At 50.0% G+C, this 25,167-nt stretch overlaps 1 protein-coding gene across 1 annotated transcript in view; it reads right to left on the reverse strand.

Moving 5' to 3' along the window:
- Window positions 1-19,869, reverse strand: part of LOC148775347 (disks large-associated protein 4-like) — a 76,030-nt gene extending 56,161 nt beyond the window's left edge. Inside the window, exon 1 of the mRNA XM_088843625.1 lies at window positions 19,700-19,869. The gene's annotated coding sequence lies outside the window, so the exon portion shown is untranslated. The remainder of the gene's footprint in view (window positions 1-19,699) is intronic.
- Between the last annotated feature and the right edge of the window lie 5,298 nt (window positions 19,870-25,167).

The following is a 25,167-nucleotide window of genomic DNA, read 5'->3' on the forward strand; positions in this document are numbered from 1 at the left end:
ATAAAGAGTTGGACACAACTGAGAGACTAAAACACACACAGACAGTTTGGGGCTTCCCAGGTGGCGCTAGTGGTAAAGAACCCGCCTGCCAATGCAGGAGATGAAAGACATGCGGGTTCAATCCCTGGGTCGGGAAGATCCCCTGGAGGAGGGCATGGAAACCCACTCCAGTATTCTTGCCTGGAGAATCCCATGGACAGAGAAGCCTGGTGGGCTACAGTCCACAGGGTCACAAAGAGTCAGATAAGACTGAAGCAACTTAGCGTGCACACATGCATAGCATATCTTTATGACCTCAGGTTAGGGAAACTGTAAATAAAAGCAAATAAAGGAAAAAAAAATGATGTTTTATTTCACCAAAAATTTAAACTTCTAAATGAAAGAGACACAAAGGTAAAAGAAAAGCAAAACACTGGGAGAAAGTATTTGCAACAAACATAAAAAGGACTAAGATCCACACACACAAACCTCTTTAACAAGTGAATAAGAAAAGATAAAAGAAAAAACTGGGCAAAGTATATGAACAGGCATTTTGCGGAAGAGGAAATTCCAAGATGACCATTAAACACATAACAAAGCTCAGCCTCTCTGATAGTCGGGTGATGCTAACGAAGATAAGATGTTTTTTCCCAGCAGACTGGCAAAATTGAACAGTGATAAATCAGCTGATGGGGAGGTGCTGAGGAAATGGGAACTCTGATACATCGCTAATAGGAGCCCAAAGCAGCATAACCACCTTGGAGGGCAATTTGCAGTGTGTTAAAACAGAAAACCCTGCTTCCAGGGAAACATGAGAACGTGTGTACAAGGAAGTCCATGGCAATACTGCTTAAGATGAAGAACTGGAGATGTCGAAATGGCCACCAGCGGGAGGCTGGGCAAAGTGTGGGACCAACATCTCATGGAATCCTGCTCAGCAGAGGAAACGAATCAACTAGACATGCTTGAACTTGGATAGATGTCAACAACAGGGGAAGTGAAGAAAGCAAAATGCAAAGATAATTCACTTATTATGAAATAATTTATATAAGAAAATCATTCAAATAATACCCATGAGCTTGGGTTTGTGAAAGCTCCCTCTAATACCTGGAAAGACTTTCAGCATTTCCTCCCTCTCTCCCTCCTCCCCTTTCTCCCTCCTCCTCTTTCTCCCTCCTCCCCTTTCTCCCTCCTCCCCTTTCTCCCTCCTCCCCTTTCTCCCTCCTCCCCTCTCTTCCTCCTTTCCTTCCTTCCTCCCTTCCTTCAACCCTCCCTCTTTCCCTTCCTGTGACACGCTTGCTCTGTGCTGACAGGTGCTGGAGATGAGGCCAAGGCCGCAGGTTGTAATCCCTGCCATGCAAAGCATCCCACCATGACCCCCGAGCCTGCCCTAGACTAAGCACTCACTGCAGACCTCATGTCACATATCTCTTGGGGTCTGTGACATGGACATGATCCTATGTCCTGCCGGTTTCCCAGGCTGTTAAGAGCTCTCCAGGAGGGTGTGGATGAGCTGAACTTGTGTCTTCCAAAGTGCATCAGCTGACACCAGTGTCACCAAGGAGAGTGGCTGGTGTGTTAAGTTCCTTGCCTTCCTTTCCCACTGTCCTCCTCTGTCACCCCCACCCGTCTTTCCTTCTTCATTTGCTTTAGTGCATGGGAGCCAGGGTAGAGTGTGGGGGGAGAGGGCAGCCAAGTCTCTGGGCCCAGGAGATAATCTCTCCTTACCTGGGCTCGGGCATCAATACCCTAAGGTGATAGGTTGTCACAAAAGCCAAACAGGTGCCAAGGACAGCAGCCATGATCATGTCCAGAGCCTCAGACAACCACAACAGGGCCCTGGAGAGAGGGTGGCGGCGGACAGACTAATTGGGCGTGACAGCAATCCTGTGAGGCATATTAAGCACGGAGCTGTTAGGGTGGCTGGTGGAGGAACAGCCAGAGCTGGCCCAGTCACTGACCCCCACAGGGACAGTTGGCTCTGAGGCCCAAGTCTGCCTGCCTGAAGGAAGGTCTATCAGCTGGGGCCACCAGGTGCTATCCCTGCCTGGCTGCCAGTCCCGCTGGGTAGTTCAGAGTGGCAGGCCCTTCTCTGTAAGTACATTCTAATACTTGCTGTGCTGCCATAGGGGGCTTCTTTCCCTTCTCTGGGTCTTATTTCTACTAACTAAACTGTCAGCCCTTTCCACCCACTGTCTCTTCTGATTCTCAAAATACAAAAACAAAAAACCCCACCCTGTAAGGCAGTGATTCCATGTGAGCATACTAAGTTGCTTCAGTTGTATCCAACTCTTTGTGACCCAATGGACTATAGCCCACCAGGTTCCTCTGTCCATGGGATTCTCCAGGCAAGAATACTGGAGTGGGTTGCCATGCCCTTCTTTTCCATACAGTCCCTCTTTCAGATTTGGCTCATATATGACACATACCATTCAGGAAACCCCACCAGATTCTAAGAGCTTATATTTAACAATCCTTTCACACTTTCCTCTGTGTGTAAGACCAAGGTCACCCCTCCACATATCAGTTTACAAAGCCTGGCCCCACCCATTAGGCTGTGTAGTGCTACCAGCAACCTTCCTTAAATTATGACTGAGGAAACAGGCTAGAGAGAGACAGAGTCTTCAGTCCACTTAAATTTCCTAGGCTTCAGTTAGCTCACATCTAGAATGGGGAGGGGATACATGTTAGTACCTTTCCTGTAGCTTGATGTTTGGAAATAAACAGCATAATACATTTCTTAGTTCTCAAAATACTGTAAACAGTAACATGGACCCGAATCCCACCTCAGATATTGTTAGGATTTTTTAATGCCAAGGCCAAAGACTCTGATCTCCCAACTGGGTTCCCAGTAAAGCAGTCCTGGAAATGACTCATGAGAATCTCTGAAGACAGAACCACGGACAGCGTCCCCAGCTGCTGGGACCTAGCTAAACCCTCTCTTCAGTACCATGGACAGCACTCTACTATCCACCTCCAGGACAGGGCAACCACATCGTGCACACCCTAGATAGCCCAGTGCCAAGGTCAGTGACAAAACCCTCTCTGCCCATGCTATGGTGGCATTGAAAAACCTCTTTTTTTTTCCCCTCAGCTAGTTACCTGTTTCTCTATTTTTAAGGCCCAGAACAGGTTACTTTCTTTTTTTTTTTCCTGTCCCTATATGTAGTTATTTATTGCCATTGGCCTGTTTTCCTATTTTTCACCCAATGACTCAAGTACCTCAAGAAGGCTTTCTAGGGGTATTTGACTGGGAAAGCCCATCTCCCTAGGCCAGGAGAGCCTCCAAAGCCTTCTGTTTTTCTCACTGCTGGCCTCATTTCAGGCACAAGTTAGTGATGGCCACTGGGCAGAGTGTCACAAGCCAAGAGTGGCAGCAAGGGCCAGGCCCATTGCCACCTCATCTCAAGGACTGGGCTTGCTGCCCTGTTCTCAAGATACTGAAAAAGAGGAAAAGCACTTCTGAGTGGAATAGATGCCTGTCCCCTCCCCCCTCCTCCCACATCACTCATCCCTAAGTCCATCTTTATTGGCTCCTTGCCCATTTGATGAGGGCTAGATTCCTCCCCTGCCCACCTCCATGTCTGACTTCATAGACCACCTACATGGTCTCAGAGAAAGCATCATGAGCTGCCTCAGGCCCTTCTTCAAGGACCTGCAGGGCCTCCGTTCACCAGGGACCCCAGAAAAGCCAGCAATATCCTTCTAAGATAGCAGGAGGGGAAGATGAGGCCACAAAAGAATGCCAGGGTCCTCCTCTGATAAACAGGAAGAAGTCCATCTCCTCAGAGATGTGATAAAATGAGGTGGTGTGTCCAACACTGAGCCTGGCATACAACAGGGGCTTAGTAAATTTCCATTCCTCTTCCCAAGAAGGAAAATATAATGATGGTAATAGTGAAAAAGTTGGCTTAAAGCTCAACATTCAGAAAACTAAGATCATGGCATCCGGTCCCATCACTTCATGGCAAGTAGATGGGGAAACAGTGGAAACAGTGGCTGACTTCATTTTTCTGGGTTCCAAAATCACTGCAGATGGTGATTGCAGCCATGAAATTAAAAGACGCTTACTCCTTGGAAGGAAAGTTATGACCAACCTAGACAGCATATTGAAAAAGCAGAAACATTACTTTGTCAACAAAGGTCCATCTAGTTTTTTTTTTTCTAGTGGTCATGGTTTTTCCAGTGGTCATGTATGGATGTGAGAGTTGGACTATAAAGAAAGCTGAGCACTGAAGAATGAGGCTTTTGAACTGTGGTGTTGGAGAAGACTCTTGAGAGTCCTTTGGACTGCAAGGAGATTCAACCAGTCCATCCTAAAGGAAATCAGTAGTGAATATTCATTGGAAGAACTGATGCTGAAGCTGAAGCTCCAATACTTTGGCCACCTGATGCGAAGAGCTGACTCATTTGAAAAGACCCTGATGCTGGGAAAGATTGAAGGCAGGAAGAGAAGGGGACAAAGGAGAATGAGATGGTTGGATGGCATCACCGACTCAATGGACATGGGTTTGGGTGAACTCCAGGAGTTGGTGATGGACAGGGAGGCCTGGCGTTCTGCAGTCCATGGGGTCGCAAAGAGTCGGACACAACTGAGCGACTGAACTGAACTGAACTGAATGAGGATTACGACCGATACTGAGTGCCCACTACATGCCAGGTGCTGGGTCAAGGTCTTCAGGGGCAGAGAAGGCAAAGATTATTAGACCAATTTTGTCAATAAGGAAATCAAGGATCAAAGAGGTCAAGAAATAGGCCAAAGGTCACACAACTGACCAAATGACAGAATCAGATTTTCACCCTCAAATTCCAGGCTGCTTCCCTATCTCCAGAAACTCTCTGATAACTACAATCATACTTACTTCTCACCTGGGGGACCCAGCACAGCCTACTTGCTACTTGCCCACGTACAGTGCTGGAAGCTCCATGCCCAGCTACTTGGCAGTTATCAAGCTAATGGTCCCAGATAGTGGAGCAAATGAGGATGGAGGCAGAGCCCATACTCCTTGACCTCCCAGGAGATTTCAAGGCTCTCAGATGCAATCCCCTCCCATCTCTCTCCTAATGTGGCAAGCTGGCACTAGCCCACTTGCCTATGTGCTGCTTATACACCCAGCATCCCTGAACTTCCATATACAGCCCCTCACACTTGTCATATGGATGAGACCCCTGAGGCCCAGCAAGGGGCAGGACTTACTCCAGGACGTATGAACAAATGTGATCTCAGGACCCCAGAGTCCTCCAGACTTCTGCTCCCGCCCCTAGACTGCAGGGTCAATGGGGGCAAGCGTCCAACGCGCTTGTTCACTCCTAGGTACCTAGCATCCACCTCAAGGCCTGGCCTGTAGCAATTTTCTGTGGAAACAGGTGATGTGTCACCCATTTTCTCTATATGGCCCAAGAAGCCATGCACACAGTAGGTCCTTAACAAATATTTCTGAAATTCTTTCATTCAGAATGCTTTATTGAGTTCTTAATGTATGCAAAGCACTGCTGTTGGTGGTGGGACCACAGCAGTAAGAAAAAATAGATAGGAGTTCCCTGGTGGTCCAGTGGTTAAGAATCTTCCTGCTAATGCAGGGGACACGAGTTCAATCCCTGGTCCTGGAAGATGCCACAGGCCATGGACCAACTAAACCCGCATACTACAACTACTGAATCTGCGCTCTAGAGCCTGGGGACTGCAACTTCTGAGCCTGCGTGCTGCAACTACTGAAACCCTTGCTCCTTAGAACTCGCGCTCTGCAATAAGAGAAGCCACTGCAATGAGAAGCCTGTGCACCCCAACTGGAGACTAGCTCCAGCGTGCTGCAACTAGAGAAAGCCCGTGCGCAGCAATGAAGACCCAGTGTAGCCAAAAATAATAAACAAATAGTTTCTGAATGGGAAAAAAAGTCATAAGTAAATGGACATTCCAGTTTTCCTGTGACAGTGAATGGAATAAATCTGCCTGCTTCCTTGCTCATTTTCCCTATTCATTTTGGGTACTAAAAGGGTAGGGACTGCCCCTACTACATCTCTAAGACTGTATACATGCCCAGAAAACAATATATGCTTGCTGAATCAATGAATTCAGTAGTGCAGTATAATAAAGACAGCCACTATATACTGAGAGGGCTCTCTATTTGGTGCTAAATATTAAACTTGTTTAAAAACTCTTTTGATGTGGACCATTTTCAAAGTTGCTTTGAATTTGTTACAGTATTGCTTCTGCTTTACGTTTTGGTTTTTTGGCTAAGAGGCATGTGGGATCTTACCTATACAACCAGGGATTGAACCCACACCCCCTGCAATAGAAGGCAAGGTCCTAACCATTGGTCTGCCAGGGAAGTCCCAGGTGCTAAATATTTTATACACATTAATATCTTCCCAACAGCTCCTGTGAGGTGGGTGCTTTAAAGTGGATGCTGCTAGCTATCTTGCTAGCCATTTTTCCTTTTGTCTAATTGGCAGAAGTGCCCAGTTAGTGTTTATTCACTCCACCAGCTGCCCCTGAGGCAAGGATGGCCAGGTGACCACACTGATAAATGAGATGTAGGCAAAAGTCCTCTGAGTAGGTATTCTAGGAAACCTACTGTTTTCTGGATAAGAGGGGTAGACTCAGAAAGCATACAATCTTTACTTCCTTTGTTTTGCCTGGAATTCAGATACAACATCTGGAGGTGGAGCAGCCACTTTGTAGCCATGAGAACAAAAGACACATGCTAAGGATGACAGAGGCTTGGGCCCTTGATCACTTGTTTGAAGTGCTATACTGGCCCTGGCCTGCTTCCAGGATCCTTGTTACATGAGAATAATCTGGATGTTTGTATCACTGTTACTTTCTTTATTTCTTCTGTTAAATGCAGCCACATTCAATTCCAATTGATTCAGTATTATAACAAGTGAGGCTCAGAGAAGTCAAGAGATTTTCCCCAAAGTCACATAGTGGGTAAACAGGTCTGGATTGGCCTCTAGGTCTACTGCGAGTCAGTGCTTCAGCCTATGCCCACTCCCTCACCTGCGTGCTATCTGTCCTTGCCTGATACCCCACACCCAGCACTTGGCTCTCCTTTGACTGCTCTGGTGTCTGGCTTTAAGTTCCCCAATGTCTCCTCTCTTAACTGACTTCACCTGCCAACTAAACACAGGTTTGAATCCTCCCTTCAAAAGTTGACCCTGCTGACTGCCTCCAGCAGTGCACACAGCAGGCTGTCAATCAGTCTTTCCAGGCACATTTCCTGGTTCCCATCTCTTCCCCACCAGAATCCTATGATTACCACCAGAATGACCATCCTCAAGAGCAGTTCTGACTGCACCCAGCATTCAAGGTCCCTAGGATCTGGCGCCTCCCCAACATTTGCTCTTACTGTTCCCTCTGTCCCCTGCCTCCATACCCTGTATTTGCAGGTCAGCTCCAACTTCAGGTCACAGTGAGGCCCTCTCTGCCCAACTGCCTCGAGTAGGTACCCACTACCACCAGCCCGCACACCCTCCTCTCTCAGCTGCTTGGTCAGTTTCAGCACACACAATCTTGTTAATTCGCTGTTTGCCATCTACACCCTCCCCTGGCCCCACCAGAACCAGAGCTTCTTGAGGGCAGGAAGCAGGCCCATCTTTTTCACCCATCTCCCCATGCCTGGCACAAGGCCCAGTACTCGAGCTCAATCAGGAGGTGCTGAATGAAGCTCAGGCTAGCTTCCCACACCTTCCCGTCTCCCACATTCTACTCCAGCCGAGCAGCACTACTCAGGCTTCCTGAACCTTCCTGTTGCTGCCGAGGCCCAGAGCCTCCCCTCAACTCCGCCTCCAGCCAGGCCTTCCTCTCCCTCTGTCCATTAAAACCAAGCTGTTCTGTGTCTCATGCCCTCAGGATGTTGCTTATAACTCAGACCCAACAGAATTCAAACAGATGGGCATTCCAGACTCCAGGGTGTGAATGAAACTTTGAGACAGAGAGTGTGTGTGTGTGTGTGGGGGTGGTGTCTGTGTGTATGTGTGTGTGTGTATGTGGGGGGTATGTGTGTGTATGTGGGGTATGTATGTGTGTGTGTGTGCGTCTGTGTGTGTATGTGGGGTGTGTGTGTGTGTGTGTATGTGGGGGGTGTGTGTGTGTGTGTGTGTATATGTGGGGTATCTGTGTCTATGTGTGTGTGTGCATCTGTATGTGTGTGTGTGTATGTGGGGTGTCTGTGTGTATGTGTGTGTGTGTATGTGGGGGGGTATGTGTGTGTGTGCATGTGTGTATGTGTGTGTATGTGTATGTGTGTGTATGTGTGTGTGTGTATGTGGGGTGTGTGTGTGTGTATGTGCGTCTGTATATGTGTGTGTGTATGTGGGGGGGGTGTGTGTGTATGTGGGGTGTGTGTGTGTATACGTGGGTGTGTGTGTGTATGCGTGTGTGTATATGTGTGGGGTGTGTGTGTATGTGTGTGTATGTGCGTCTGTATGTGTGTGTATATGTGGGGTGTGTGTGTGTATGTGTGTGTATACATGTGTGTGTGTATGTGGGGTGTGTGTATGTGGGGGTATGTGTATATGTGTGTGTGTGTGTCTGTGTGTGTGTGTATACATGTGTGTGGGGTGTGTGTGTGTGTGTGTGTGCGCGCACATGCACGTGCATGTACTGGAGTGTCTGGCACCAACACTCTGCCCTGGATGTGGCAGCTTCTCTATGTTCCTTTTCTTGCATGTCTGTCTCTGGTCACCTCTGTCTGAGCTCATTTTGAGATGCTCCAATATTCCCTAGGTGGCTACAGCTGTAGAAAAGAAGAAGAGACAAGTACCAGTGTTTACTAAGCCCCTACTATGTGTCAGGCCTTGTTCTAGATCAAATAATAATGATGCGACAACGACGATGACAGCTGCTAGCGTCTGTAGAGCACTTTAGCATGAGCCTGACACCATGCTAAGGGCTTCTACCCAGAGAGATGCAATCATTCCCATTTTACAGATGAGGGGGAAAAAAAGAGGTTCAGAGAGGTGGAGCCACATCTGCCCAAGGTCACAGGCACACAAGCAGTCATCACAGGCACACAAGCAGTCTCTCTAATCTGAAACCTGCTTCTCTGTGAGGGTAAGTTGGGCGACGCCCAGGGGTCTTGGTGTACAGGGAGGAGGCTTCCTCTTGAAAACTCTCTCTGCCTCTGAACACAAAGTTGGAAGCCACCCTTCCTGACCAGGGGCTCTCCTGGGGGGACAGCCCAGCTGGTAAGACTTACCCTAATCTGCAAGGCTGTAGCACAGGGCTACGGCCCCCGAGGAGCAGGCCGGAGGAGTCGTGGGGTAGACGGAAGTCAGTGAGCCTGGGCTCTGCTTCCTCGGAAAGGCTAAAGATTTTCCCAACAGCCAGGGCCAAATTTATCTGCCAATCCCCCAAAGAGCTGATTCCAGCGTCTGTCTGGAAATGTCAGCCCGTGTGGTTGGAGGAACACGAGGAGAGTTTTCCTCTAAATAGCAGGAAGCATATGGGAGGCGGATGGTGCCCGCCACCCCAACCTGCCAACTCTCACTCAAGCAGGAGCTAAAAAGGGCCCAACAAGGGTCTGGAATTCCTACCAACCCTGAGGGGATGGGGGGAGGGGAGGAGCTGGAGACAGACACAGTGGCAATGAGAAAGTCAAAAGGTAGATCCTGAAAGGTGGTCGGGCAGGACCACCTGACTCACACACTGCAAATGGAGGTCCTCGGATGGAAGTGATACACCCAGGAATTTAGCGTAACATCAACAATGGTGAAAACCACTCACAGAGCACTTGCTCTATGCCAAATCTGGGTTAAGCACTTTATTTGGATGATTTCACTTAAACTTTGCAATCAACTCTAAGACAGGGCTGGTATTTCCCTCCATATTACAGACGATCAAACTGAGGCTCAGAGAAGAAAAAATCATGAACTCAAAGACTCTCTGAGCTAGGAAGGATCTTCCAGATTCTCAGCAGAATTATGAATACTCTACAGACTTTTTGGTCAAGTTGTGATGCAGCTGATGCTTGAATACTCCCATTGACAGGGAGCTCACTATCATCAGAGTTAGCCCATCTACAGAGAATTCTTTGTATCCAAAATATTTCCTAACCTTAGCTGAAATCTCCTTTCCTGGAGCTTTTTCCCTGGGTCTGAGTGCCAGACTCTGCCCCTGCCTTCCCTCACAGAGACAGAAAGACAAGGAGCAAGGCCCCCTCAAGGTCTCTGGATTCCCTTCTGCAGGTGACACACCCGAGTTCCCTTGATCATCTCTGCATCCCTGACCATGATAACCAGAGCAGCCCCCAGTCACCAGCACTTAATGTGTGCTGGGTACCGTGCAAAGCCCACCCACTCCCAAATCCTCCTCTGACCTTCCCCCCAATTCCTGGGGAGGAGCTATCATCAGCCCATTTCACAGAGAAGCAAAATGATGCTATGTTTCATGGGAGGAAGAGACTTGTCTCCAACATTCAGCGGGGACGTGGGGACCCAGAAGGTCTCACTGGGTTGCTGCTCTAAGTCTCACATAAGTGGAAGAGGTCCCTACTGGCTCCACCTGGGGATCATCTCACTGACACTGAGCCAGTCTTTGCCAGGATTCTCCTCCACACTGGTCCAGAGTGCCCCGAACCCCACACCCTCCTCCTCCCAGGAGTGAAATGAATCCCCACTCCCATTCTGCAGCACCTGCTAAGTCCCCAGGTCCTGTTAGGCCTCCCTGCTAACCGCCCCTCTGAGCCATTGCCATGGTCCTTCCCTGTCCACTGCCACCTCACTGTCACCAGCTCAATGTGCGAGTTTTTCTAACACTCAAACTGCCCTGCCCTTGGCTCCCTTCTACTCCGAGGATCAAATGCAACCCCCCTGGCCCAACAGCTGAAGCCTTCCTTCCTGGGACAATATTTCCAACCCTCACGCCCGGGTGGCCTAAGAGCTTAGCAGGAAGGAGGTAAGGTCTTTGCAGGGTCCAGTTCCTTTACTTGGTTGATCCTTCTCAGTTGTTTCTCATGAAGAACCCCTATACATCCTTCAAGACTCTGCTCAGAGGAACAAAATCAGTGCTCTCGCCCCAAACACCCCCGAGTGACTGGCACCTCCCTCTGATCTGCCATGTGTCGCCTGCCATCCGTGAAGGAGGCATCGCTGTCCCCAGCTGAACTGTGAATTCCCCCTGGGCAGGGGCTGCCCTAATGCATTGGTGTAGCCTGGTGTCTAGTACAGCGCATGGCACATGGCAGGTGCTAACAAATGTCTGAGTGTGAGAAGAAATGATTAAATGGGGACTGTGGGGTGCAATGAAGTATTAGAGATGACCCATAAAATATGGTTCATGCGTGTCACAGTTCTGATGTATCAGAAACAAAAAATGCTGCTGTCACAATAAACAGACACACAAAAAAGTGTGATTAATGAAGACTTTGCTGACTGCCTCTGAATTTAGAAAGGTATTGGGATGATCTGGGATGGTTGGAACTTCTGAAAGAAAAAGCCATTGAAGTAGATGAAGTAACTGGGGCTCACTGAAGGATGGAAGGAAGGCCATGGAGGTGGCAGGGGTGAAAGAGACTGCGTCCACATCCCAGACTTGCCTCTAACTTGCTCTGCGTTGTTGTACAGGTGGCTTGGCCTCCCCCAGCCTCGGTTTCTTGTTTGTAAAATGCAAAGAGGGGTTTGGAAAACTGCTGAGGCAGATGTTTGTCCAAAGGCCTAAACACTCCTCTGCGATTGGATTCATGTGACACTGTCTGCCTGCCCCTCTCCATTCAAGCTGCCAGCAGAGTGTGCAGACGCTCAGGGCTCCTTGGCTTTAGAACCCTCTAGCCTGAAAATGCTATGGTTTTTCCAATAGTCAGGTATGGATGTGAGAGGTGGACCATAAAGAAAGCTGAGCACCGAAGAATTAAAATGTGATGTTGGAGAAGACTCTTGAGAGTCCCTTGGACTGCAAGGAGATCCAACCAGTCAATCCTAAAGAAAATCAGTCCTGAATATTCATTGGAAGGACTGATGCTGAAGTTGAAGCTCCAATACTTTGGTCACCTGATGTGAAGATCTGACTCCTTGGAAAAGACCCTGATGCTGGAAAAGATTGAAGGCAGGAGGAGAAGGGGATGACAGAGGATGAGATGGTCAGACAACAATATCAACTCGATGAACATGAGTTTGAGCAAGCTCTGGGAGTTGGTGATGGACAGGGAAGCCTGGCATGCTGTAGTCCATGGGGTCTCAAAGAGTCGGACACAATAGAGTGACTGAACTAACTAGAGTCTGAAAATATAGGTCCCTGGCAGCCCTCCCAGTAGGTTATTCGGGAGACAGGCCTCAGCAAGGGGGTGGGCAGTGTTCTGGGTATGCCTCAGGCAATGGCAGAACTGTGGACTTGATCCTGTGTGGGAGATGTTTAACTGGAGGTAGAGGGAACAGGGGCTTCCCTGGTGGCTCAGATGGCAAAGAATCCTCCTGCTAATGCAGGAGACCCGGATTCGATCTCTGGGTCGAGAAGACCCCCTGGAGAAGGGCGTGACTACCCTCTCCAGTATTCTTGTTTGGAGAATTCCATGGAACAGGGACCCTGGTGGGCTACAGTCCACAGGGTTGCAAACTGAGTGACTAACACTTTCCCACTTCAGAGGACACCAAGAGTGAGCTCCCCATCTCTGGGGGTATGTAAGCAGTGACTGGATACATCAGGACAGGAATTCTGACCCAGGGTGGGGAGGAATTTAGATCAATAGATATCTAAGCCACCTTTAAGGGGCCACTGGGTCTCTTCTCTCCTTCCCCACATGGAGCCTCGACCTGACCCCTTCAAGGCTGTGCTCTCAGCAACAGCCAGACTGAACTTGCTCACATTTCCCTCTTCCCATGACATCCCTCCAAGGCTCCCCATCACCTTCAGGATCAAGTTCAAGCTCTCATCCTGGCATTCAAGGCCCGTGTGATCCAGGCCTGCTGCTGTTCGTTCAGTTGTTGTTTGCCCTCAACACATGCCTCGTAACTCATGGCCTTGGACACATTGTTTTGTCCACCGACAATGTTTTTCCTGTACTCCTGGCTATTCAGCTTAGGTGTCACCTCCTCCAGGAAGCCTTCCCTGCTCCCATACTAGGCATCATGTTCTGTCAGCCCCAGTTCACACACCCACATTACAGGCGAATCATCTGTGGGCTCCTCTCACTCCTTCAAAGATTGCAAGAACTTAGGAGGCCAGGACAGCTCCCCTCCTGGCCCAGAGTGGACTCTGACACAAAGCCAGTCAAGGTCTCCTGAACTGAACTGGTGCTTCAGAGATCCTGATGTTCTGATTCCAAAAGAGTCCCCTCAGGGAGATTAGGACTCCTTTTAATAACTACACTTCTTTTTTTCCCCATGATTATGCAAGTCACACATCTTGGGAAAATCAGATAAGTACAGGAGGGGGAATTTGCTGTGTTTACCTATTGCTGGGTCTACTTCCCAGGTGGCGCTAGTGGTCAAGAACCTGCCTGACAATGCAAGAGAGGCAGGAGATGTGGGTTCAATCCCTGGGTAGGGATGATCCCCTGGAGGAGGGCATGTCAACCCACTCCAGTATTCTTACCTGGAGAATCCCATGGACAGAGGAGCCTGGTAGGCTATAGTCCATAGGGTCGCAAAGAGTCAGACACGACTGAAGCAACTTAGTACACACGCACGGGTCTACTTCAGGATCAGCCTTTGGAGAAGCTATGCTTCCCCATTCTCCACTGATAAAGTTCTAGTATCAATTCCCGCTCCAGCTGGGAGGTAGTAGTGCGTAGGCCCAGGATGCCAGTCAGAGGACTTGACTGGGGAGTGGGAACATCCACAAATGAGACTGATCAACACTAAGACCCTGTTCTGGGACTTGTGTCTGAGCTATCTCGGAAGAAGTCTTGCATGCTCCTCTGGACAGGCATCTTATTACCCATACAAGAAAGACCTATAAGAACACAGGAACAACTCAGAGGGAGCAGACTTGAGACACGGTGACCAAAAATCAGGTCCAGTGGTTAAGTCTCCGTGCTCCCACTGCAGGGGACACGGGTTCGCTTTCTGGTCAGGGAACTAAGATCCCTTAAGTCGCATGGCAATGCCAAAAAAATAAAGCTTAAAATAAATAAATAGACCAGCGACAAGGTTTGAACCCCTGAGACCAGCTGAGCCTGAAGTTGGACTTGCTTCTGGACTTCACATTCACAAATCAATAAATTCCATTTTTGTTTCAACCCAGTTTGGGTTGGGTTTTCTATCACTTGTACCTGAAGAGTACCTGAGTAATACAAGAAAAAATAAAAATAGAATTTTTCTCTATTTCACCATTCAGAGGAAACCACTATCAACAGTGAAATGGTTGTCCTTCTGGGCAGGAGCATGCATATATTGATATTTCTTAACAAAAATGAGATCATACAACATACACCATTTTATAATCTCCTATTTTTCCTTCAACAATGCACTGTGGACATGTTTCCATGTTAACAAGTATAGATCTATGGCATTGTCTTCACTGCCACCGAGAACACTATTGTCTGGCTGGACCGTAATTTATTTAACTATCTCCTGTTGATAGATGATTGGGTGGTTTCTAATTTATCACTGTCTTCAGGAAAGGTGCAGTGAGCTTACTTGCAAAATGCATACGCTAGCTCTTGCTGGATTATTTATGACTAAGATTCCATGATTTCGAGAGTTTGACTTCACCAGTGTAAGTTTCTCTGCTTGAGATTTCAGATTCTCTGAGTGTCTGGAAGGACAGGATAAATGGTTATCAAAAAAGCAAATCCAGGGCATCTCCATTAAGAGTGTCTCTGGCGAGAGACTTCCCTGCTGGCACAGTGGATAAGAATCCATTAGCCAAATGCAGGGGACTTGGGTTTGATCCCTGGTCTGGGAAGATTCCACATGCCTTGGAGCAACTAAGCCTATACGCCACATCTACTGGGAGCATGCGCCACAGCTACCGACACCCTCCCTAGAGCCGGTGCTGCGCAACGAAAGAAGCCTGAGCACCGCAACTGGAGAGCAGCCTCCGCTCACCGCAACTAGAGAGCCAGCAGAGCAACGAAGACCCAGCAGCCAAAAATAAATAAACAGATAAAATTATATTAAAAAGAGATGTAAATGTGAAAAACAAACTTTAAAAAAAAAGTGTCTCCGGCGAGAGTGCTTATCGGCAGACCCGAGTGAGTCGGTGAGGATGCAGTTGGGGTGCGGGGGTCCAGGGTGGTGCTGGCATGCGGTCCAGCCAGCCATGTGCACCCAGTTGAGCTGTGCGCCTCCCTGAGCCTCATCCCCCACCTGGGTCTGACTCTCAGTAACTGAAGGGAAAGGCGAATGCGGGGACCAGCCGGCACCGAGGATCCCCATAGGACGTGATGAGCAGATGAGCACACAGAAGGTAGCTATCACCTCTGGAGGTCACAGTGGGAAAAGCAGCGGCCACCAGTGATCCAACAATGGGTTTGTTCCAGCCTTCTATGTGTTATAGTTCGCTGAGGCCCTACAACTCCCCTCTGATGCCATTATGCAGGAGCCCTACCCCATTCATCTTTATAATGTCACCATTCATTTCCTTCAGTGCAATGATGGAGTCTCTGCTTATTCAGTTAATTTGTTTGGGTGTCTGTATAATATCTGTCCCTCCCCAAGGCTGAGAGCTCTGCACGGGGCACAGAGACTAGCAGGGACTAGTCCACAATAAGGGCTTCCCAGGCGGTGCTAGTGGTAAAACACGCCTGCCAAGTCAGAAGACATAAGAGATGCGGGATTGATCCCTGGGTCAGGAAGATCACTTGGAAGAGAGCATGGCAGTTCACTCCAGTATTCTTGCCTGGAGAATTCTATGACAGAGGAACCTGGTGGGCTAAGGTCAATAGGGTCGCAGAGAGTCGGACACGACTGAAACAACTTAGCACAGCACAGCACAGCACTCAATAAATGTCCCGGGAATGAAATCTTGCTGGGGCTGGTGCCCTGTCTGTAGAGCAGGCGTCTCTGCTTCTGGGCTTGGAGACACCTGCCATGCCACCCTTTGGACCACATCCCCAGCGCCAGTTTGGGGACCCACAGATCTGCCTTAGAACTTGACTCTGTTCGTGGGTTGCTTGGAGCTTCTGTGTCAGGTGCCTGCCCTGCTGGGATCCCCTGCCCCAAGTGGTGCTTACCGTACCCACAGGACACTGGGCCCTGGAGATGGCCAAGCTGATGGAGCAGCTCTACCCCTCACTGGCGGTGTGGACTTGGGCCAGTCATCTCCTCTCTGGAAGCCTCAGTCCCCCCATCTGTAAAATAGGGTGAATTCCACTAATCTCTCAGGGTTGTTCTAAAGATGAAAGAAGACAATGGATGTGCCTAGCACACAGTGGGTCCTCGGGAAATGCCGGTTCCACACCATGTGAAGTTAGTTCAGAGGTAGAATCTGATCCTGTCTCACCTGGATGACCTGTTTTTACCTTCAATGATTCCTGGGTTAGCCCTAACCTCCTCCCTTAGTCTGTTCCTAGGGAGACCTATTCTTACCCATTCTTAACGCTAAACATTTTTTTAAAATTTATTTTATTTTGGGCTGCACTGGGTCTTAGTTGTGGCACGTGGGATCTTTTGTCACAGCGCGCAGGCACCACAGCTCATGGGCTCAGCAATTGAGGTGTCGGGCTTAGTCACCCTGTGGGCATGTAGGATCTTGCTTCTCTGGCCAGGGATCGAACCTGTGTCCCCTCCACTGCAAGGTAGATTCTTAACCATTGGACCACCAGGGAAATCTCTGCCAACACTCATTAACTGGTTAAGCACTCTGCTTTGACCCCTTGTCAGACTCAGATACCTCCCATGTTGCCTACAACACAGACACTCATCTGATGTCCTAAGCCTTAAGAACATAATGGTGTCGACGCATGTTTTAGGGACAAATGTAGGAAGCCCTGCCCTTAGGGGGGAACTTCCTGGCCCCCAATTTCAAACATGGGACAGTGATATGGGGCTGGGTCCGTCTGTCCCTTGTCTCATACCATCTCTCCCAACAGAGTGCCCTTTGATTATATAATAAGTAACACTATACTTCTCAAAGCCTCACTTTCCTATTCTGTAAAATGGGTAGAATCATACAATCTGTGAGAATTTCATGAAATAAGGTAAATGCTTTGCAAGGAGCCAGGCTTTAGTAAGTGCTCAAGAAGTATTAACTATTATTGTTGTAATTGCTTTTTACCCATTATATTGTGAAATCTGATTCACAGAGAAAAACACACAAAACAGAAATGTTCACTGTAATAAATGATCAGAAGACCACCTGGGCCAATGACTAGAACACTGCTTGCCCCTAAGAAACCCCTCCTGCCCCACTTTAATTCTTATATCCTCTTTTCTTCATAAATCTAATCCCTTTCTAGATTTTTATGATCCTGTTACCATTATTAATAATAATAAGCAAATGAAAAAAGAACACATGGCTACCCCATCCGTACCCAGCCAGGCTCCTGGACCCCTGGCCGCCTCCGCCCTGGGCATGGAGACTCCCCATCCATTTCCCAACTCTAGCTCTGGCTGTTCTTTAAATAACCAGCTTGTTAGCAAAATAGCAGCAGTAACACTTCCCTCGCTGCCACCCAGGCCTCCATCTTCCAGCGCAGTGCTGACGGCTGTGCTCCCAGCTCGTGCCAAGGAATCCCGTTCTCCGTCACTGGGCCACACATGCCAGGGGCTGCCAGCTACTCTGTGTTCTTGGCGGCCAAGATCCTGCCCCCATCGCTGGGCCCAGCCGGTGGGGGAGGGGGCAAGTCGGCACAGAGCAGCAGTAATTTGAGGGAAGGACTAGCAGGTTGCCAGATGAGACCTCTCCCTCAGGTCCATGCCTCAGTCTCCCCATCAAACTCCCACAGGGTCACCAGGAGCTTAACTGAGATGAGAAGACAGTGAAGCATTAGCACAACACCATGTGCGTGCTCGGTCACTCAGCCATGTTTGACTCCCTGTGATCCCCATGGACTGTAGCTCGCCAGGCTCCTCCCTCCATGGAATTCTCCAGGCAATACAGGAGTGGGTTGCCATTTCCTCCTCCAGGGGATCTTCCTGACCCAGGGATCAAACCTGTATCTCCTGTGTCTCCTTGCATTGGCAGGCAGATTCTTTACCACTGAGCCACTCGGGAAGCCCAGCACAACGCCCGGCACATAATAACTGCTCATGAAACGCCCTGCTGTCATTCAGGCTGCACCTGTCACATACTTAGTCCCTGGGGAGGGCATGCAGGACCCTGGACACTGCCAGGAGTATCTGCAAAGGATTAAATCCCACAGACACAGCTCTCAGACCAGGTGGCCTTAGGACATTTTTTCCTGTGACACCTTCTCAACCAAATGCAAAAGCTGTCTATGGTCACTACAACAGCCTGGCCAGACCAGTGGAGCTGGATTGGGGGTTAGCAAATTAATCGGGTCCTTTACATGGTCATTAGCACTAAGTGGACATCACACTAGCGTGTGGCTTTTGTTCCTGAAGAAGCAGTTCTACAAACGTTATCTATATACAGCAAACTTCCCAGCTTTTTATTAGCCTATGATATTTGCCTATCATCCATATTTATGAGTCTTTTCCCTCTCATAACCATTCCATTAAGGAGGTTGATCAGTTGTTGACAGATGAGAGAATGGGGACCAGAGGGGCTGGCTGCCTTGCTGAAGGTCTGAGCGGACTGCCAGCTCTCTGGGGTCAGCAGGGACCAGTGGTTGCCCAAACGCCAGTGGGCTCTTGGGTCCCGCTGGGGTCCGGGTGGAGGGAGGTAAGAGGGTCTTCCCTCCTCTCTGCCTCTCCTTCCTCCCATGAAGACATGAAGATTTAATGTCTACCCACTCTGTGCCAGGCCCAGCTGCTGACTGTCCGGTGGGGAAGGAAGCAATTGTTCCCAAGCCTTGAGTTGCTGAGACCAGACAAGGAAATCGATCGTGAACCAATGACCCCATGTCATGGTGAGTGGTAGCAGGTGACCCTGGGCGAGCCCCTTGAGCATCTTTGAGCCTCAGTTTCCTCATCTGTGAATTTGTCACACCTACACAGCCTGGGGACACGGCAGGAGAGTGAGATGCAGGAAAGGGATGCCTGGAGCTATGGCCGGCGACCAGTGGGGTCACCCTGTCGGGGTCCTTGTTGCAGGAAGGGTGATGGAACCAGATGTGGGTGCACAGAGGCATCCTCAGATGGATGTCAGAGATGCTGCAGGGCTGGGAACCTCGTCCATCTTGGGGTCAGGCACCGTGGGCACTGCAAAGGTGCCAGTGGAACGGGCTGGAGGGTCAGAAATGATGCAGCTCCCCAAGATTCAGGAACTCTGAGGACCTCATCTCAGCCCCTCATCCCGCCAGGGGCCCCAGAGGTTCCATGGCTTCCAGCCCAGTTGGCTATTCCCCTTCCCTTCCTGAGCCTGTGTCACCAACCCCCCAGCCCCTCAGGTTTGGAAAGAGCTGGCCTTGGAGATGGATAGCACTGGACTTTCTCTGCCTCCTCGGGCAAGTGGTTTCTCCACTCTAAGGCCGTTTTCTTTGTAAAAAATGAGCACAATCACTGCATCCAACTTCTGGGTTGCTGGGAGGACTGGATGAGGCAGGGGGCCACACTATAAATTGAGCACAGACACACAGAAGCTCTCACTGAGGTCCCTTCACCAGCACATGGGTGCTGCTAGGTGGGAAGACTGGGCATTTCCCAACTGTGCCGAGCGCAGGTGGGTGGGTGAGCAGACCTGACTCTAAGTGCCCAGGCTGCAGCCGTGGTTACTTACCCACCCGGGAGCTACGTGCAGAGGGAAATTGGGAACCAGTCGGAAAGCAGCAGGCAGAGTCACCTCAGGAGCAGGCGCTGGACCGAGGGCTAGCACACACATCCTCCGGGCACTCGTTCAGAGGCGCTGGCGGAAAGCAGCGTGGGACGGGGCCCTCCACCACCTGGAGTGACCAGGTTCTGGCCACCGGGCATCTGGCAGAGGAGGAGGCACGAGTGCCTGCAGGAATGAAAGGGAAAGTGTTAGTTGCTTAGTCGTGTCCAACTCTTTGCGACCCCATGAACTGTAGCCCAGCAGGCTCTTCTGTCCATAGGATTTCCCAGGCAAGAATACTGGAGTGTGTAGCCATGCCCTTCTCCAGGGGATCTTCCCAATCCAGGGATTGAACCCTGGTCTTCTGCATTGCAGACAGATTCTTTACCATCTGAGTCACCAGGGAAGCCTCCCTGCAGGAATGAAGGGGGATGTCAATGAGGAGGTGGCCAGAGGTAATCCCAGGACCCCGAGACCCCTGGGTGGACCCCGGGAATGCTGGAAAGAGGGACACCATGGAGCCATCAGGACAGAAATGCAAGTGTCTGTACAACACTATCCCCGCTCACGTGGGCCCCCACATTGTTTATCAGAGGCAGATCTGCATATGCATATTTATGATGCTTTCCCCACCACCCACAGAAATCCCACAGCAGCTGGGAAGTTGGGGTTCCAAAGGCTCCGATCCTCCCCCTCTTGCTTGTCCTTCTTTTTCCCTGGATGGGGGCGGTCAGGAAAGGGGCCAGAGTCACACAGTACTGAGTTCAAATCCCAGATGAGCCCTGGCTCACTGGGTGACACTGGGCAGGCAGCTACCCCTTTCTGAGCCTCAGTGTCCCTGCCTGTCAAAGGGAAATAAAAGTGCTTCCTCTGAGGGCTTCAGTGAGGATTAGGACAATAATGCAGGTAGAATACCTGGCATCGAGTCTGTGCCTGATAAAGGCTTGCAAGGTGGCTCGGTCCCTGTCCCCTGCACTTGGAGCAGGAGGCGTTGCCTCACCATCCCCACCACCTCCCACATCACACGTCTCATCTCGTCTCACACGAGAGGCCCAGGGAAGCCAGGTGTCCCTTTCCACCCACCTCTGCTGAACAGGTGCCGTGGTCCCGCTTGGGTCTTTAAGTCAGCAGGAACCAGGCTCTCCTGGGAGGAGAAAAAGCTCCCCCAGCCCTCACCATTCCACACCCATGCTCCCAGGAGCCTTTGGGTTCCTCTGGAGGTTTCAGTGGAAGCCCCCGCCCTAGTCCTCCCAGTCTACAGGTGGAGCCATGGAGACACCGAGCTGCTGTGGGAACACAGAATCCAAGGGGTGGGGCTGGGATCCTAACTCAGACCTCCCCCTCAGACCCAGGAGGGCTCCAGGGGTCAGTTCACGGTGGAGGAGGCTTGCCTTTTTCTGCTGGTATAACCAGGACCCGGAAAGCCCTCACGCTCTCTCACCTCCCTGTGCCTGCACCTCTTTTGACCTCCCTTCCCCCTCTCAGCCCTACAGTGTAATCTGCATTTTTCAAAGGGAGAGACGGGCTCAGAGAGCTTCAGGAATTACCCCCACTGAGGACGAGTTGGGGTATCTAATTTCAAGACCTGGCGCTTAACCCCACCCAACGTGGCTCTGCCTCCCCAAGTGGGGAAATCACCACCCCAGAAAAACAGGCGTAACCATCTGGATGAGAAGCGTTTAAATAGCAGAAAAGGAAAATACTGAACTCCAAAACATTCTGAATTAGCAGACACAAATTCTTAAAAGATTTCAAGATGAACCATGAGGCGTGAAAATTGCCAGTACATGAAAATCCAGGGCTGGGGAGGATGTGTGCCCGACCATGCTGTCACTTTGAGCCAAAGTCAGCTGGAACCCAGAGTGGAAGGAAAAGAGGGGAAGGGCGAGGGAGGGGCAGGGGGTCCCAAGGCTGGCCTTGGAGTCGCCCCTCATCTTCCTTACTGAGGGGCGGGGGCAACGCTCCCCCAGACTGCCCGCTTTACGACAGGTGGGAGAAGCACGCGAGACAGCCCCTGAGCTTCTCGCCGGTTCTGACGATGATTAAGATTCCGGTTCTTGCAACAGGGATAAACCCCCAGAACATTATGTTAAGTGAAGAAGCCAGTCACAAAGGACCACGTGGTACATGATTTCACTTATATAAAATGTCCAGAACAGGCAACTCTGTGTGGACAGGAAGTAGATGAGTGGTTGCCGGTCGTGGTGGGGGGATTGGGAGAGGGTGACAGTTAAGGGGTTCATGGCTTCTTTTCAGGATAATGAAAAGGTTCCAAAGTGGAATGTGGTGATGGATGCGCCGCTCTGTGAATATGCTAACAGCCGTTGAATTGGACACTTTACATGAGTGAATTGTATAGTATAGTATTTTACAGAATTCTATATAGTCTATAGAATTCTTTATTGAATTCTCTCAATAAAACTGCTAGAACAAACCAAACTCAAAGAAAGGTTCTGTGACTTCCCAATGGACAGCTGTCCTCTGGGAGGCAGGGGTTCCCTTGGGGGTTCTTCCACTATGGCCTGGGAAATCAGGGAGCATTTTTCTAAGAATTCCTCAACACAGAACCCTCCATCCCAAAGGCCTTTGCATTTGACGTTCACCTCCTCCAGGAAGCCCTCTCTGACCTCCCAGCCAGGCCAAGTCCCCAGTTCCTAGGACTCCCTCAGTTTCTCGACACTTATCATGCTGATGTGAGGAAGTCATAACTATGATCGCTGCTTGACACTGCTTCCTCCATCAGACTGGGAGCTCCTTGAGGGCAGGACCGTCACTGGCCATCATTGTCAATGCTTAGCACAGTGCCTGGCACACAGAAGGTGCTCCAGAAATGTTTCCTGATTGGACGAATGGATCAAAATTTCCATGCACGCTTGGTTTCTGGTCCTGGCTTCACCTCATTCCGGCTGAGTGATCCTGAGCAAACCTCCAAGTAACCTCTCAGAGTTTCAACATCCACCACAGAAAGCAGCCAGGTCATTAACAGGGCTAATGGTCATGAAAAGTGCTTCACAGAGCAGCCTCCGCACAGCCGCCCCATCACAGTCAGTGGGGCCCCCTCCTGCCAGCCACTCAGGCCCCGGCCCTGGAGTCGTCCTCAATGCCTCTCTTTCCCTCACCCTCCCACACCAAAGCCCTCAGCCACCCCTGCTGAAGCCACCCGCATGATGTGTCAAGAAGCAGCTGCGTCAGCTGCACTGTTGCCCGTGCTGTGGACTGAGCCGCCATTACTTCCTACCTGGATCAGTCACGTCCTCTCTTGTTTCCTGCTTCTGCTCTGGCCCCTGACACAAAAGTCAGAGGAAGCAGGCTAGAACCCATGTCAGAGCCTGCCCCTCCTCTGCCCTAGACCCTCCGAGGCCTCACTTAATCTCATGTAAAAGCTGACAGACCTACAGATGCCACAGGTGGCCCCACCCACCCACGTCTGAATCTCCCCTTTACTCTTCGCCCGCCCCCTCTGCCCCAGCTATTCTGTCCTCTGCTTCTGCCTCAGGCCCTTTGCACTTGCTCTTCTCTGCCTGGAAAGTCTGTCACCTAAATGTCTGTGAGCCTATCCCTTCACTTCCTTTAGATCTTTGCTGAGACCTGACCTTGCCAATGAGAGGCAGTTCAGCACAACAGTTAAGACTCTTTATGTTTGTTTGTTTTTGGCCATGCTCTGTGACTTGTGGGATCTTAGTTCCCTCAGTTCAATCCCACAGGGACTGAACCTGTGCCCCCTGCAATGAAAGCACGGAATTCTAACCACTGGACTGTCAGGGAATTCCCTCAATAGTTAAGACTCTTAACGGAAGAGCATGGACTTAAAGTAAAAACCCAGGTCCTGCTGGTTATACAGTTGAGTGACTGTGGGCAAGTTTCTAAACATCTCTGTGGCTCAGTTGCTCATTCCTAAAATGGGAATAATTAACAGCACCTTCCTCATAAAGTTGTGCGGTTTAAATGAAGTCAGTGAGCACAGCCTTGATGGCTGCGCAGTCACCCCACCTAACATTCCCAGTCCCTCCATGCCTTATTGTTCTCCTAGGCACGCATCACTTTATAACAGGATATGCAAATGAGTAATTTATCCCAATTACACCTGCTCCTCCCACTGAAATGTCGGCCCCGTGAGGCTGAGAGTTAGGTCTATGCAGCTTATTGCCAGGTCCCCAGTGCCCACCACAGCACCTGCGCTCAGAGGTGCTCAGGGAAGACATCACTCAACAAATGTTTTTGGTGCCAAATAAATATTTATTAGCTAATTGTCATGAGCTCTGGGTTCCCCCTCCTTCCCTATCACAGACATTTACTTCTCTTTCCAGCCCAGCCTGTCTCATGGAGTGCCAGATTTGCAGAACCAAATTCCCACTGGCAGCTCTGCCCGCTGCCCTGTGGACACCTCATGTGTCATGTGTCAGGATCTCTTCCGCAGAGACCCTGCCCTCTGACAGCGTCATCTAACCAGGTACCTGGAACCAGCTCTCCCTCTCTGATAACCAGGACGCCAGGGGGTTCCTGTATACCTTCCTCCTCTCCCACTATCTGTCACATTCCCTTCTCTTTATGCCCAGGGAAAGTGAAAGTCGCTCAGTCGTGTCCGACTCTTTGTGACCCCATGGACTATACAGTCCATGGAATTCTCCAGGCCAGAACACTGGAGTGGGTAACTTTTCCCTTCTCCAGGGGATCTTCCCAACCCAGGGATTGAATCTGGCTCTCCCACAGTGCAGGTGAAATCTTCACCAGCTGAGCCACCAGGGAAGTCCCTTTATGCCCAGAGTCAACCCCTGTCTGGGTCACCATGACCCCTCCTTCAGACCATGGAACTAGACCCCTCCCTGGGTGCCCTGCTTGCTGTCTCCCTTGGTCCATCACCTTATGTCAGTTGGGAGAATCTTTTCAAAACACAAGAGGAACAAATGAAAGCCTTCCTCTGTGAACCTAGAAAGTCAAAATCCTTGTTGACTCAAAAGAAAAAACAAACCAAGCAGTGGCTCCAGGTTCCCTTGTGGCTCAGCTGGTAAAGAATCTGCCTGCAGTGCGGGAGACCTGGGTTCAATCCCTGGGTTGGGAAGATCCCCTGGAGAAGGGAAAGGCTACCCACTCCAGTATTCTGGCGTGGAGAATTCCAAGGACTGTATAATCCATGGGGTCACAAAGAGTGGGACATGACTGAGTGACTTTCACTTCATGAGCAAGGGCTTTTCAAAAGAATCCAACTCACGGCTCTTCAAATAATGAATGACCTCACCAATCTTGCCACCCCAGGCCTAGGTAAAATAGTATTTGTGAACGAAAATTTAATTTACACAGAACCTTTTAGCTCCATAAATATTTGTGGAGTTGAAATGAGAAGACAGTTTCTAAAAATAGCATTTATAGAGTTTCCTCATGCAACTGGGGGCTTCTCACACTCCCACGTCTCATTTACTCCTCTCAGCAAACCAGGT

This window comes from Moschus berezovskii, chromosome 15, assembly GCF_049115385.1.
Source record: "Moschus berezovskii isolate FMDL1 chromosome 15, NW_MosBer_1.0, whole genome shotgun sequence".
NCBI classification, from domain to species: domain Eukaryota; kingdom Metazoa; phylum Chordata; class Mammalia; order Artiodactyla; family Moschidae; genus Moschus; species Moschus berezovskii.